Below are 13,187 nucleotides of genomic sequence, written 5' to 3'. Positions count from 1 at the left end.
GGAACTCAAGTAGCGTTTGAAACAGCAAAGGGCTTACCTGGTGTAGCTTTTCTTGGTTGTTTTACGCAGCATTCTTAGGCTGGAAGAGCATGGAGGTTATTTATGGAAATCGTAGCCACCTGGGTTAATTGATTATGTCAGAGCTGATTGCTTATTCCCTCCAATTAGGATTAGAGACATGATTGGGTCTTTATTGGTTTTTTTTGCTAATTAATTATTTAAACCAAAAACCTTGATGTTTTCCACCTCCGTTAATACACCTTTTTAAAATTCAGTTTTCTTTCCTCCTGAAAGTCCTAGTAGTGTCCATTTGTTTTATACCGTGCACCTCTCTCCCACCCTCTCTTTCACAGATCTCCCAATGTCCCTGTTCTCTACTGTTGTTGTGCCTCCCTCTCTCTCTCCCCCTCTGTCTCCCGCTCCCCCTTTTTTTTTGTATACAAGATCGAGGCTCGTGTAAGAGCTAAAATTGTATAAATTAAAATAAAAAAAAATTACATTAAAAGTTTTTTGAATTTTATTATTATGTGTTTTATGTGTTTCCGTTTTTGCTTTGATGTGTTTTATCTGCTCGCTCTTACACGAGCCTCGACTTCGTATACCAAAAAAACCCACATGTGAGTCGTTAATGTTTACAGGAAGGGGAATTTCATTACAAATGGAGGGCCTGTGTGTTGATTTGTGTGCTTGTTGGTTGTGTCCATTCTGTGGTTAGGTTAGGGTGATGTTTGGTGAGGTTAGATGTTGGGTGAGATTAGGTGTGGTTAGGAATGGTTAGATTTGGTTAGGTGTGTGTGTGTGTATGTGTGTGTGCGTGTGTGTGTGTGTGTGTGTGTGTGTGTGTTAGTTATGCATGATTTATTTGTTCATTTGTCCTCCATCTCTCCTTTCTTTCCGTCTCATTTTTATGTTCATGGAGGGGTGAATCCTACAAATAGTTTTTGTAGGGTCACCCTGACTGCACGGGTTAGATGGGTTCAGAAGTAGCAGTTAAAACCCGAATCCTATGCAGCTTTCTCCGGATAACTTCATCTTTGTCGTTTTGCGCTCCTCCCGCTACTCGAGTGCTGCATTTGGTTAGTTGTTTATTGTGGCTCCTAGAGGGTACAATAATGCATCTTTAGTATATAGAATGATAATTATTTCCAAGTAGTTGTTTTGTTAAGCGTACTGTATCACATGTGGATAAATATATGTTGCATATGTGTTAGATAGATGTCCTTTCATGTTATCTTCCCATCTATAACACCTCCGGTTCTAACTTTCGCATACACTTCAACACAGAAACACCTTCACATCCTTCTTTCGCGTCCTAATTAGCCCATAAACCGGCTAAAACCGGCTTAAACCGGCCAGCCCACTTCCTGTCGGCTTTTCCGCAACAGATGGCCCATAAATCTTCATCAACCTGTAACAATCGTCAAAAGTTGGATACAAAATACCCACACACCCCAAATCCGCAGGACCAATGTGGAGGCGACAATGGGCATGAGCAACATGGCATGCCAATTGCACGAGGCGAGCGGACCCTTAACTCTCACAACTCTAATATTAAGATTGGGGGGAGGGTGCAGGGGGAGAGGATGCAATAAAGAGGGACACACGTGAGCTGTCGATGGAATTGAGACGACTTGAGCCTCCGAGTCTAGTCTCTGCTCAGAGACTCAAAGAAGTGATTGGCCCCAGTCCCGTACAGCCCGTAGTAGTCCTGGGTTTGTCTCGTGGTCCTTTTGTGTGAGTCCTTGGTTTTAGATCATCCATCGTCTTTCCCAGATATGTGTGCTGCTTGGGGTCTCCTTTTCTGGTGTTTCTGGTGTGCAAGAATAGGAGAACCTCAGTCCTTAGGACATCAGACACGTGACATAAGACAAGAAGAATTCACAGCACAGCAGAGTTGCTAGGCCAAACCCAGTAAGTTGCTTGGAGAACGTTCTGTGGAGGCCAAAACATCCTGTATTGCAGGGGGAGAGGATGCAGAGACCCACTGCTTTATGGTCCACTGTTCACGCTGTGCTTTCTGATGCCCACCCTGGCATAGTCAAATGAAGATGTTTGCTCACAACTATGTTTTTTGGGCATGTATATGGTCGGTGACATTGAGCACATGGTGCAGACATGTGAAGCATGTCAAAGTGCTCATCCAGCTCCTGCACCAGCACCTCTTCTTCCTCGGGAGTACATCCATGGAGCAGGATTCACATGGAATATGCTGGTCCATTTCCTGGAAACAAAATGTTGTTGGTCATCTTATATGTGTATTCCAAGTGGATTGACGTGCATGTTTCTACTACTGCCTCTTCTACGTCAACCATTGAGAGACTGGTGTCTGCCTTTGCCACCCATGGCTTACCTGAGATAGTGCTTTCTGAAAATGCATGACATTTCACAAGTGCTGAGTTTGAGAGCTTCATGGCATGAAAAGGTATTAAGCATGTCATATATCAAACCACTTCACAAATGTCGACACCAATGAGGCTCCTGCAAACTTACACAACGGGTGTCAACTTAATGCTTCACTTGATCATCTTCATCCTGACCTTATTGCTCATATGGATGGCTGACCGATGAAGCAGAGACTGCAGCATGATAGACACACAATTCGGTGTGCATTGTCAACTGGTGCTCTGGTCTTTGCGTGAAACGATCATAAAGGTGACCGATTGTTACCTGGGGTGATGTTTTCGCAAACCGGCCCTGTTTCATTTGTTGTGGAGCTGAGCAGTGGTGGTTTCATGATAACGCATCGAGACCAGGTACGCAAATGCTTTGTGAGATTGTTCAAAGATGTGGAACACTCAACTCCATCAGTTTATGATGCACCAACTTCACTACCTTCTCCGCAGAAAGACCTTCCTCCACAGATTCAGGAACGGTTGAAGCAAGACATAAAATAGTTGAGGTGTGCAGTCAGCATGGATTTTGGAAGTTTAACCAGGAGAGGGTTACTGCAAGAACGTGTGCATCCTGGAGTAGACAGGGAGGGTCAGAGGACAGATAGCACAGGGAGCACTGAGAGGGCAGAAGGGAAGAAAGATGGTATAAAACAGAGACATACTGACCTGCCCGCGGTGTGAAAGCAGGAGACCTTGTGCTTCACCATCATTGTGGGAGATTTCAATAACGATTCAAATAAAATTATTTCACAGAATGGAGGAGAAAAGAGATGTGATGCTGGGGGGCCAGCACAGAGGAGAGCAGGACTCCATCGAGCTACAGACAACGGCCTTGTAGACTGAGTAGCTCTGTTTTTCCAAGGGAACACTTGTATCAACAGAGGATGCCCAATTTATCTGTATCTGGCTTTGGAGGACAGCTTAGCTAAGTGGTCAACTCAGGAACTGTCGTGGGTGAAGGTGAGGCCTACAAGTTGAAGAAACTGAACCTCTTCCAGTGGATGACCATTGACCAAGGAAATAGATAGGTCAGTTTTATTGATGATCCTTCCATAGGTTATACCTAATGGAACTATCCTGATCGTAATCGTAGTTTTCAAAATAAATGTTTGCAGAACAGTGGATGTTATCAAAAGGTCGTTGTTCAAGGTATGCTGACCACCATGGGAAGCGAGCTGACGTTTCGAGACCAAAATGGGGCATTGTTTACCTGTCCACCGATGCAGATCAACACGATCTTTCACCATCAAGTCTATAGTTCGTCATTCTATAAATATTTGCGAACTCTATTCCTTTCAAAAGATTGATTTATTCATCTTGAATAGCCATTGGCAGACTGCCTGGAAGAATGGGTCAACAAATTTTGAGATTGTCTGATGAATAACACTGATTTCGCTAAGAGGGTTTTCAGAGCCATCCCATAATGCCGTGCACGTTGGCATGTTGGTTGTATTCACTTACCTGGTAACGATAGCTCTACAACCAAGCACAGTTATCTCATTATTGTGGCATTCTGCAATGGAGGATTACACAACTTATTTGACCTTGTTAAGTCTTGTTTACCTTTTCTCACTTGTTTAGCTTGCCAACCACAGAATCTTGTTTCTCACAGTCTGAGAGTCCTTTAGGTGCTTTTTTGCAAACTCTAAGCGGGCTTTCATGTGTCTTTCACTGAGGAGAGGCTTCCGTCTGGCCACTCTGCCATAAAGCACAGATCGGTGGAGTGTTGCAGTGATGGTTCTCCTTCTGGAAGTTTCTCCCAACTCCACACATTATCTCTGGAGCTCAGCCAGAGTGACCATCGGGTTCTTGGTCACCTCTCTTACCAAGGCCATTCTCCCCCGATTGCTCAGTTTGGCCAGGCGGCCAGCTCTCGGTAGAGTCCTGGTTGTTCCAAACTTCTTCCATTTAAGAATTATGGAGGCCGCTGTGCTCTTGGGAACCTTCAATGCAGGAGAGATTTTTTTGTCGGCTTCCCCAGATCTGTGCCTCGACACAATCCTGTCTCTGAGCTCTGCAGGTAGTTCCTTCGACCTCATGGCTTGGTTTTTGCTCTGATATGCATTGTCAGCTGTGAGACCTTATGTGGACAGGTGTGTGCCTTTCCAAATCATGTCCAATCAATTGAATTTACCACAGGTGGGCTCCAATCAAGGTGTAGAAACATCTCAAAGATGATCAAGAGAAATGGGAGGCACCTGAGCTAAATTTCAAATGTCATAGCAAAGGGTATGAATACTTATGTCAATGTGATATTTCAGTTTTTTCTTTTTAATAAATTTGCAAAACTTTCTAAAATCCTGTTTTCTCTTTGTCATTATGGGGTATTGAGTGTTGATTGATGAGGGAAAAAAGGAATTTAAACGATTTCAGCATAAGGCTGCAACATAACAAAAATGTGAAAAAAGTGAAGGGGTCTGAATACTTTCTGAATGCAATGTATGTATGTATGTATGTATATATGTATGTATGTATGTATGTATGTATGTATGTATGTATGTATGTATGTATGTATGTATGTATGTGTTTATATGAATATACACTACTCACAATAAGTTAGGGATATTGTGGGAGTGAGTTTTTTTATATCGGGGTTAGGGTTATGGTATTGAAATCAAGAATGCTGTGTTTTTTTCACACTCATTAATAACCATAGAATTAGGACCAACAACTTTTTTCAACATAATTAATACACAAAATCAACCACACCGAAGAACCTGCCAATATCCCTAACTTATTGTGAGTAGTGTATATCTATATATTGTATGTGTATGTATGTGTGTATGTATTGTTGCGGATATGAGGACTGTATTTTTTTTATTGTGTGCTTTATTATTATTATTGTTTATTCTGCGCCTCCTGCCTCCGGAGTTGTGTAAAGGTCAAAGGGCGTCCCATAATTAGTCCAAAAGCATACACGTCAGCCAATCATAGAATACCCCTGTTCAGTAGCTTATATCTTATTATGTGTTTTAGGGTAAGGCTGTGTCTCCCATTAATTGAAGTACTCCATTGCACCAAGTGAAAGAGATAGATTCCCTTCATTCCCATTCCCAAAACCTCCATTCCCCCTTTCGTCGATTGGCAATTACCTCCCCTCCAATTGCCGCCATTGACCACGAGGCAGGGTCGGAGAAGAAAGGCGTGTCTCCACCTCGTCATAGAGGGGAGGAGTGAGCCAGCCCCACTCGACCAACCATGAGCCAGGGGTTTGGCTTGAGAGGGCGGAGAGAGAACGTTTGGGGGAGGTTCGAAAAGGTTGAGGGGCGGGGCGTATATAACCCGCCGGCGGGGCGTTCCCAAGCGCAGACAAGAGGGAGCCCAAGCGCAGACAAGAGGGAGCCCAAGCGCAGACAAGAGGGAGCCCAAGCGCAGATGAGAGATGAGCTTTTACAAGCAGACGAGAGGGAGTCCAAGCAGACGAGAGGGAGTCCAAGCAGTTGGGTCCAAGAGATGCGCTTTGAGTTGAGTCCAAGAGAGGCGCTTTGAGTCGAGTCCAAGAGAAGTCCAGAGTTGAGCTGCAGCTCGAGCCACTGAAACTGCGTTTACAGCAGCTTGAGCCACCGAAACTGCGTTTACAGCAGCTCGAGCCACCGAAACTGCGTTTACAGCAGCTCGAGCCACCGAAACTGCAGCCACAGCAGCGTGGGCCTGGACGGCAGTTTGGAGCAGGGCCGCAAAGGAACAGCGGCTGCCCAACGAGCCGATCGTGCGGCAGTACCCGTGGACCTTCCTCTCCCTCCAGCCATTCACCTCCTGCCAGTCCTATCATCATTCCCCGCGTGTCTGTCCTTGTTTGTTCTGTCCCTGGGTTAATTAAGACTGTAGGTAAGCTAGCGTTGCACTGTGTCTCTAATATCTTCTGTAAATTATTTTCTTATCCTTCCTTCTTCCTTGGTTATTTTGAGCCTGTAAATAGTAAATAAATTTAGTAGTATTTTCAACCCTTTTCTCGTCTTATTCCTTTTCCTCTTTGCATTCGGTCGCTTTAGAGTTTTCCCGATTGAATAGCGGTGGCGCGATCCGGCCAAAGTTTGGGGTAAATCGGGTGTTAGAGACAGGGAATAACTGTTCGGTCGCGGAGCCTCCGCTCGGCAAATATAACATCTTTAACCGCATCCGTAACAATTGGTAGTCAGGAGTTGGGATTCGAATCTGGGACTAAATTTATTTAGCCCAAATTTTGGACACCAATTGTGTTAGTACCGTAACAAATTGGTGTCAGGGAGTGAGATACGAGGCCCGGAGCGCGCTTAACGCGCTCAAAATTACGAGCTGCTGAAAAATTGTGTTTTAAAGAAAAACCCGAATTTTGAAATCGCGCCATGGCTGGTCAAGGCGATCGGATGCCGGTGGGTGAGCTAGAGATAGACGGGGTGGAATCGACCCAGGACCTCGGGGAAATGTATATGGAGGATGTGGTTGAGGGGGTATCAGACGCGCAAAATGGCGCTCTCGCGCACGAGGTTTCGGGCGCGCAAAATGGCGTCCTCGAGCACGTGGGTGTAGCGGCACCAAATTTTGCCGCGCCCGCGACCGTAGCAGCGCCACCGGTGGATTTGAACCTTTTTTTAATACAAATGAAGGCCCTTATGGAGAAGAATAGTGAGCAAATGAGGGACGAAATGAGGGCTAATAGTCAGCAATTAGGGAACCGGATGGAGGCTCAGAGTGAGCAAATGGAGGCTCAGAGTGAGCAAATGGGGGCAATGAGGGGCGAAATGGGGGGCAAAATGGGAGAAATGGGGGAACGGCTAGAAGCTAAATTTGAGAGGCTAGGAAGCAAAATGGAGCGAATCAGAAAAATTGCGAACAGAATGGGTCACCGCATGCAAAAATGTGGGGAGACCATGGATCGCATGGTGGGCGAAAGGGTCCCAGGGGTGCACGAGGAGGTAACGCGGGTCGAGAAGCGCTGGTTGAACGAAGTTGAGAAAAGCACGGGTACAATGACAGGGGTAGAAATCGCGACACGGGGTTTGGAAAAGCCGGCGACCGATGAGGTAGAGGGAATTTTATTAAAGCCAACGGTCGTCGAGGGGAACAAAGACAAAGCAGTGCTGGGAATTAAAATTGAAGAGATGACGGAGGTAGCCCGGGAATTGCAGGGAGAAATGGAAAATGTGCAAAGTCCCTGCTCACATCACGATGCTGTGCTTAACCCGAATGGAAGTTTGCAGGTGCGCGTGGAGAAAAGAATCCCCCAGGTGAGTCGTGCTGTATATTGTGCGGGGAGATTTTGGAAAAGGATGTTTAGCGACAAAAGAATTGTCGCGCGATTGGGATCGATATGGCACCCGGGCGTTGGTAAAGGGTCCCGTGTGAGTGGAAATGGCACGCGTGTGAGGAAAAAGTGTGCGTCGGCGAGTGGGTGTGTTATAAAGTGTGGGAGTGAAACCGAGTGCGAGCGAGAATGCACGTCGGAGGGTCTGTGTGAAACAGAGTGTGCGGAGTGTGACACGGAGAGTAAGGTGGTGGTGGAACGTGTGCGAGGAAGCACACCTGAGTTGGTGGTAGCGCGAGTGTGGCAGAGCCCATGTGAGCGCGTTAGTGGGTGGATGCCAGAGTGCACGCCCATGGTGAGTGTTACGGAGGACGTAACGGAGGAGAGGTGTGGACCGAGGTGTGCGCAAGAGTGTGCGCAAGAGGTGTGGTGTGTAACAGGGAGAGCGTTTGTGGAATGTACGGACGGCGTTGGAACGCCGGGTTTGGTGAGGGTGAAAGGGGTAGCGTATGCGTGTGAGCATGCAGGTGAAGCATCAACGGTAACCGGGTTAGCGGTTAGGGCGACGGATAGCCGATGCGAGCACTCGGGGCGCGATGTGCTTTGTTGGGTGCAAGGCCCGGCGCGGATCGATGCTGCGTCGCTTCTCTTCGAAGCGTCGTTGCCGATTCGGGCTTGGCCCCGCCCCGCACGGTCGAGTCCGGGCCTTGGCGGGCGAGGCGACCGGTCCGGTTCAAGGGCAAGTGGGAGGAAGCGGACGGTGCCCCCTCGTGGGGACGGGGTTCCGACCGGGGGAGATTGAGCCATCGGGCCCGGGACCGCAAGGTGCCGCGCCGAGATGGTGCGTGGAATCTCAGCCCGACCAAACCACCTCCCTTGAACCGAAAGCCGGACGGATTCAACCTGCAGGCAACCAAACCACCCGAATTCATTGCTCGGCTTTACGAAGCCGGGTTTTAATGATGTCATGGCGCACCGAGGCTAGGATATAGCGGACTGTGATGATGATGGTAATAGTGATAGTGATAGTGATTTGATACGAAATTTAGAAAAGTGATTAGGATTGGCAGTAAATAGAAAATTTTTGATTGGTTGGAATTTGGTGTGCCAAATTGATAGTGGGACCTCCCCGATGTGGTGGGATGGCAGCTCTGTCCTCCCTCACAGAAGGGGGGCAAAGGAGCACTAGTTTTATGGGGTTGATGGCAGTGAAAACTAGCCCGGGTGGGTTAGGATATCGTGTGTAGGGATCTAGCGAAGATGACATTAGGTAACGTTAAGATTAGTTAGTGACAACGATACCTGTAGTGGGGACGCAGGTAGATTAGTGTGGATTATAATGACGTGGTATGTGCTTAGTTTAAAGGGAAGACGGGGAGCACTAAGTTAGCAGGGCAACAGGTAGTTCAGATGATGCCGTGTGAGTGTCGGAAGTGTATTGTGAAAAGTGTATGGTGAACAGGTGTGATTGCACAGGTGTGCAACTGAACAGGTGTGTGGAGCAGTGTATGAGTGATGGTGATAGTGATGTGTATTGTGTTGACCAAATGGTCCAGGGAGGAGGGTGCAGGTGGCACCAGGTGTGAGTGCACAGGTGTGCACCAACAGGTGTGTGGAATAAATGGTAGTGTGGAATATATGGAGTATTGGAATGGATGGCCGTGGAGTGAGTATGATGGAAATTGTGGAGTGGAGTGGATGGTGCGAAGGTGTGAATGGGGGAAGAATGGACCCCCATCACGAATACCCGGGGCGGGTAGTGTAAGTGTTAGGTAGAGGGTACAGGTAAATTGTGGTTGGATATTGGCATCTGTGGTGCGGGTGGAAGAATGATGTTGGATGGGTGCATTAGTGTTGTGGAAATGGCTGGGCGTGTAGCCTGTTAGTGTGTGTAGTTGGTTTGGGCACTCCACCACTGTGAGGATGTCGGCCAGGTGAGGCCGCAGGTGGGCTATGGGAGCCGGTAGTTGTTGTGGATGGGGCCCGAGGATCCGGAGGACGGACCCGGGTAGCCCAGTGCCAGAGGGCACCAAGGGGTGACAGAGCCAGGAGGGGCCTTCCCTAGTTAGTTAGGTTAGGTTAAGGAGCTAGGTAAGCTCGGGTGGCAACTACAGTGGTGGAGGTGTGCAGGTGGGTAGACTTGCTGGGAGAGCTACACGTCACAGCCCAGAAATTGTGCAAGGGCACCGGGAGATGAATCGGGGGAGTGAGACCCCAAATTGAGAAGCACCACAATTGGTCAATGGGAATTGGTTTTTAGAACCCATAGTGTAAGTTGGCCAATGGATTGGCAGGGAAAGACCCCGGGTAGTGTAACGTGTGTTAATGTCATTTAGAAAGTAGTTAGGATGAAGTCTCCTCGCACCATCTGCATCCACTCACCTGAGGTGACAGGTACCTCCACACCATGCCAGGTTGTTTTATTATTTTTATTGTGCAAATGTTTGGATTGTGAGACACATCATGACGTGGGTGTGACATTGTGCTTTGTTGTTCCATCTCTTCCTCCTTTTGAGGATTGATGATGAATTGGGTGTTGGCAAATTTTGAAGTAGAGGGATTGTGGAGACGAATTTGGTATAAGGGAAATATGGGGAGACGTGACAGTAGTGACGAATTTGTAAATGTGTAGATTTTGTAAATATGGGGTAAGGGCAAGGGTAGTGTAGGTGACAGGGGGGGTGACGTACGGTAGGGACAAGCTTTCTCATTTCGCTCTCCGTACGCATTTCGCCTTGCATTGCCTTATTGATGTGTACCCTTGTGACCTTACCCCTCGCTCATTTGTCTTTCCCCTTTTGTCTCCCACATGACCTGTGCGCCATTGGGCGCCGAGGGGAGCGTGCGTGAGTCGGCCATTGTGCGCCCGGAACTCTCAGAACCAGCTGTCTGCATCGATGCACCACATTATGGACCACATGCCTGTGGCCAAGCACCACTTATGGACCCCATGGGTTGGGGCATGGCCCCTCTGCTGGAACCGGCCATGAGGGCCCGAAATCTTGCTGGCGGACCTTGGCCACAGGGCATCGATGCCCCACAGGTGAACCACACGTAGTCGGCCCTGTGGGCCATAAATAAAATAAATAAAATGGACACGTTTTGGCAAGCTTTATTGCAAATAGGCCGCCAGTAAGAAAATGAAAGAAAGACAACAACTGGAAGACAATAATAATAACCAGCAGAGGGAGCCGAAGAGCAAGAGACCACCTGCAGGGTTAGGGGTTGTTGAGTTTATTTTCATGCATTGAACACTGATGAACTGTGGTGACTGCACCGATTGGTGCTTGAGGGTGTGTTGGTGCGTTATAGGTGCTTTCATGGTGCATTGATGCAGAGCAGACTTTCCCCCCCCCAGAAAGAACAATTACAGGTCCTGGGTTAGTCTTGTAAATAAAAGTAGCGTCAAGTGTAAATAATGCTCCCCACCGTCAATGTATAGTTTGAAGACCATTCCGCAATTCGGTTAACTGTGGGCGTAAGTCTGTTAGGCAGGGTGCAATGGAGCAGCGGGACACATTTATTTATGTTTAAAAACTGTCGCACTCAGGGTCAGGTTAAAAGTAGAGGGAACTACACCTACGTGTCACACTAAATTTAAGTTGTAGGCCCGGGCCGTGCCTAAGAGGAGGAGGGTGCAGTGTTGCGGATATGAGGACTGTATTTTTTTTTATTGTGTGCTTTATTATTATTATTGTTTATTCTGCGCCTCCTGCCTCCGGAGTTGTGTAAAGGTCAAAGGGCGTCCCATAATTAGTCCAAAAGCATACACGTCAGCCAATCATAGAATACCCCTGTTCAGTAGCTTATATCTTATTATGTGTTTTAGGGTAAGGCTGTGTCTCCCATTAATTGAAGTACTCCATTGCACCAAGTGAAAGAGATAGATTCCCTTCATTCCCATTCCCAAAACCTCCATTCCCCCTTTCGTCGATTGGCAATTACCTCCCCTCCAAATGCCACCATTGACCACGAGGCAGGGTCGGAGAAGAAAGGCGTGTCTCCACCTCGTCATAGAGGGGAGGAGTGAGCCAGCCCCACTCGACAAACCATGAGCCAGGGGTTTGGCTTGAGAGGGCGGAGAGAGAACGTTTGGGGGAGGTTCGAAAAGGTTGAGGGGCGGGGCGTATATAACCCGCCGGCGGGGCATTCCCAAGCGCAGACAAGAGGGAGCCCAAGCGCAGACAAGAGGGAGCCCAAGCGCAGACAAGAGGGAGCCCAAGCGCAGACGAGAGATGAGCTTTTACAAGCAGACGAGAGGGAGTCCAAGCAGACGAGAGGGAGTCCAAGCAGACGAGAGGGAGTCCAAGCAGTTGGGTCCAAGAGATGCGCTTTGAGTTGAGTCCAAGAGAGGCGCTTTGAGTCGAGTCCGAGAGAAGTCCAGAGTTGAGCTGCAGCTCGAGCCACCGAAACTGCGTTTACAGCAGCTCGAGCCACCGAAACTGCGTTTACAGCAGCTCGAGCCACCGAAACTGCAGCCACAGCAGCGTGGGCCTGGACGGCAGTTTGGAGCAGGGCCGCAAAGGAACGGCGGCTGCCCAACGAGCCGATCGTGCGGCAGTACCCGTGGACCTTCCTCTCCCTCCAGCCATTCACCTCCTGCCAGTCCTATCATCATTCCCCGCGTGAGTCTGTCCTTGTTTGTTCTGTCCCTGGGTTAATTAAGACTGTAGGTAAGCTAGCGTTGCACTGTGTCTCTAATATCTTCTGTAAATTATTTTCTTATCCTTCCTTCTTCCTTGGTTATTTTGAGCCTGTAAATAGTAAATAAATTTAGTAGTATTTTCAACCCTTTTCTCGTCTTATTCCTTTTCCTCTTTGCATTCGGTCGCTTTAGAGTTTTCCCGATTGAATAGCGGTGGCGCGATCCGGCCAAAGTTTGGGGTAAATCGGGTGTTAGAGTCGGGGAATAACTGTTCAGTCGCGGAGCCTCCGCTCGGCAAATATAACATCTTTAACCGCGTCCGTAACAGTATGTATGTATGTATGTATGTATGTATGTATGTATGTATGTGTGTGTGTGTATAGTCATGGCCAAAAATATCGGCACCCTTGCACTTTTTTCAAAGAATTCACAATTTTCTCTGAAAATAAGTTGAAATTGACAAAGGTATTTGGTCTCCACAATTCTTTATTTTACTGTTCATATTACAGAACCTTTGTTTTTGATTCAGAACTTAATAGATCCTTTTAAATCAGAGAATAAAAAGAAATGGCATTGACAAATTTATTGACACCCTCGACTTAATATTTGGTAGCACAGACTTTGGACAAAATAACTGCTGTCTAACGCTTCCTATAGCCATGAATGAGCTTTCTATGCCTCTCTAATGGGAGTTTGGTCCATTCTTCTTGTGCAAACTGCTTCAGTTCTCCCAGATTTGAAGAGTGCCTTGTCCCAACTGCTGATTTCAGATCTCCCCACAGGTGATCAATGGGATTTAGATCTGGACTCAATGCTGGGAACTTCAGAACAGTCCAGCGTTTTGTCTTGAACCATTCCTGGGTGCTTTTTGAAATGTGTTTGAGGTCATTGCCCTGCTGCAAGACCCATGACCTTCAACAGAGAC

The sequence above is a fragment of the Myxine glutinosa genome, chromosome 3, assembly GCF_964187855.1.
Source record: "Myxine glutinosa chromosome 3, kmMyxGlut1.1, whole genome shotgun sequence".
NCBI classification, from domain to species: Eukaryota; Metazoa; Chordata; class Myxini; order Myxiniformes; family Myxinidae; genus Myxine; species Myxine glutinosa.
This window is presented reverse-complemented; position numbering follows the sequence as displayed.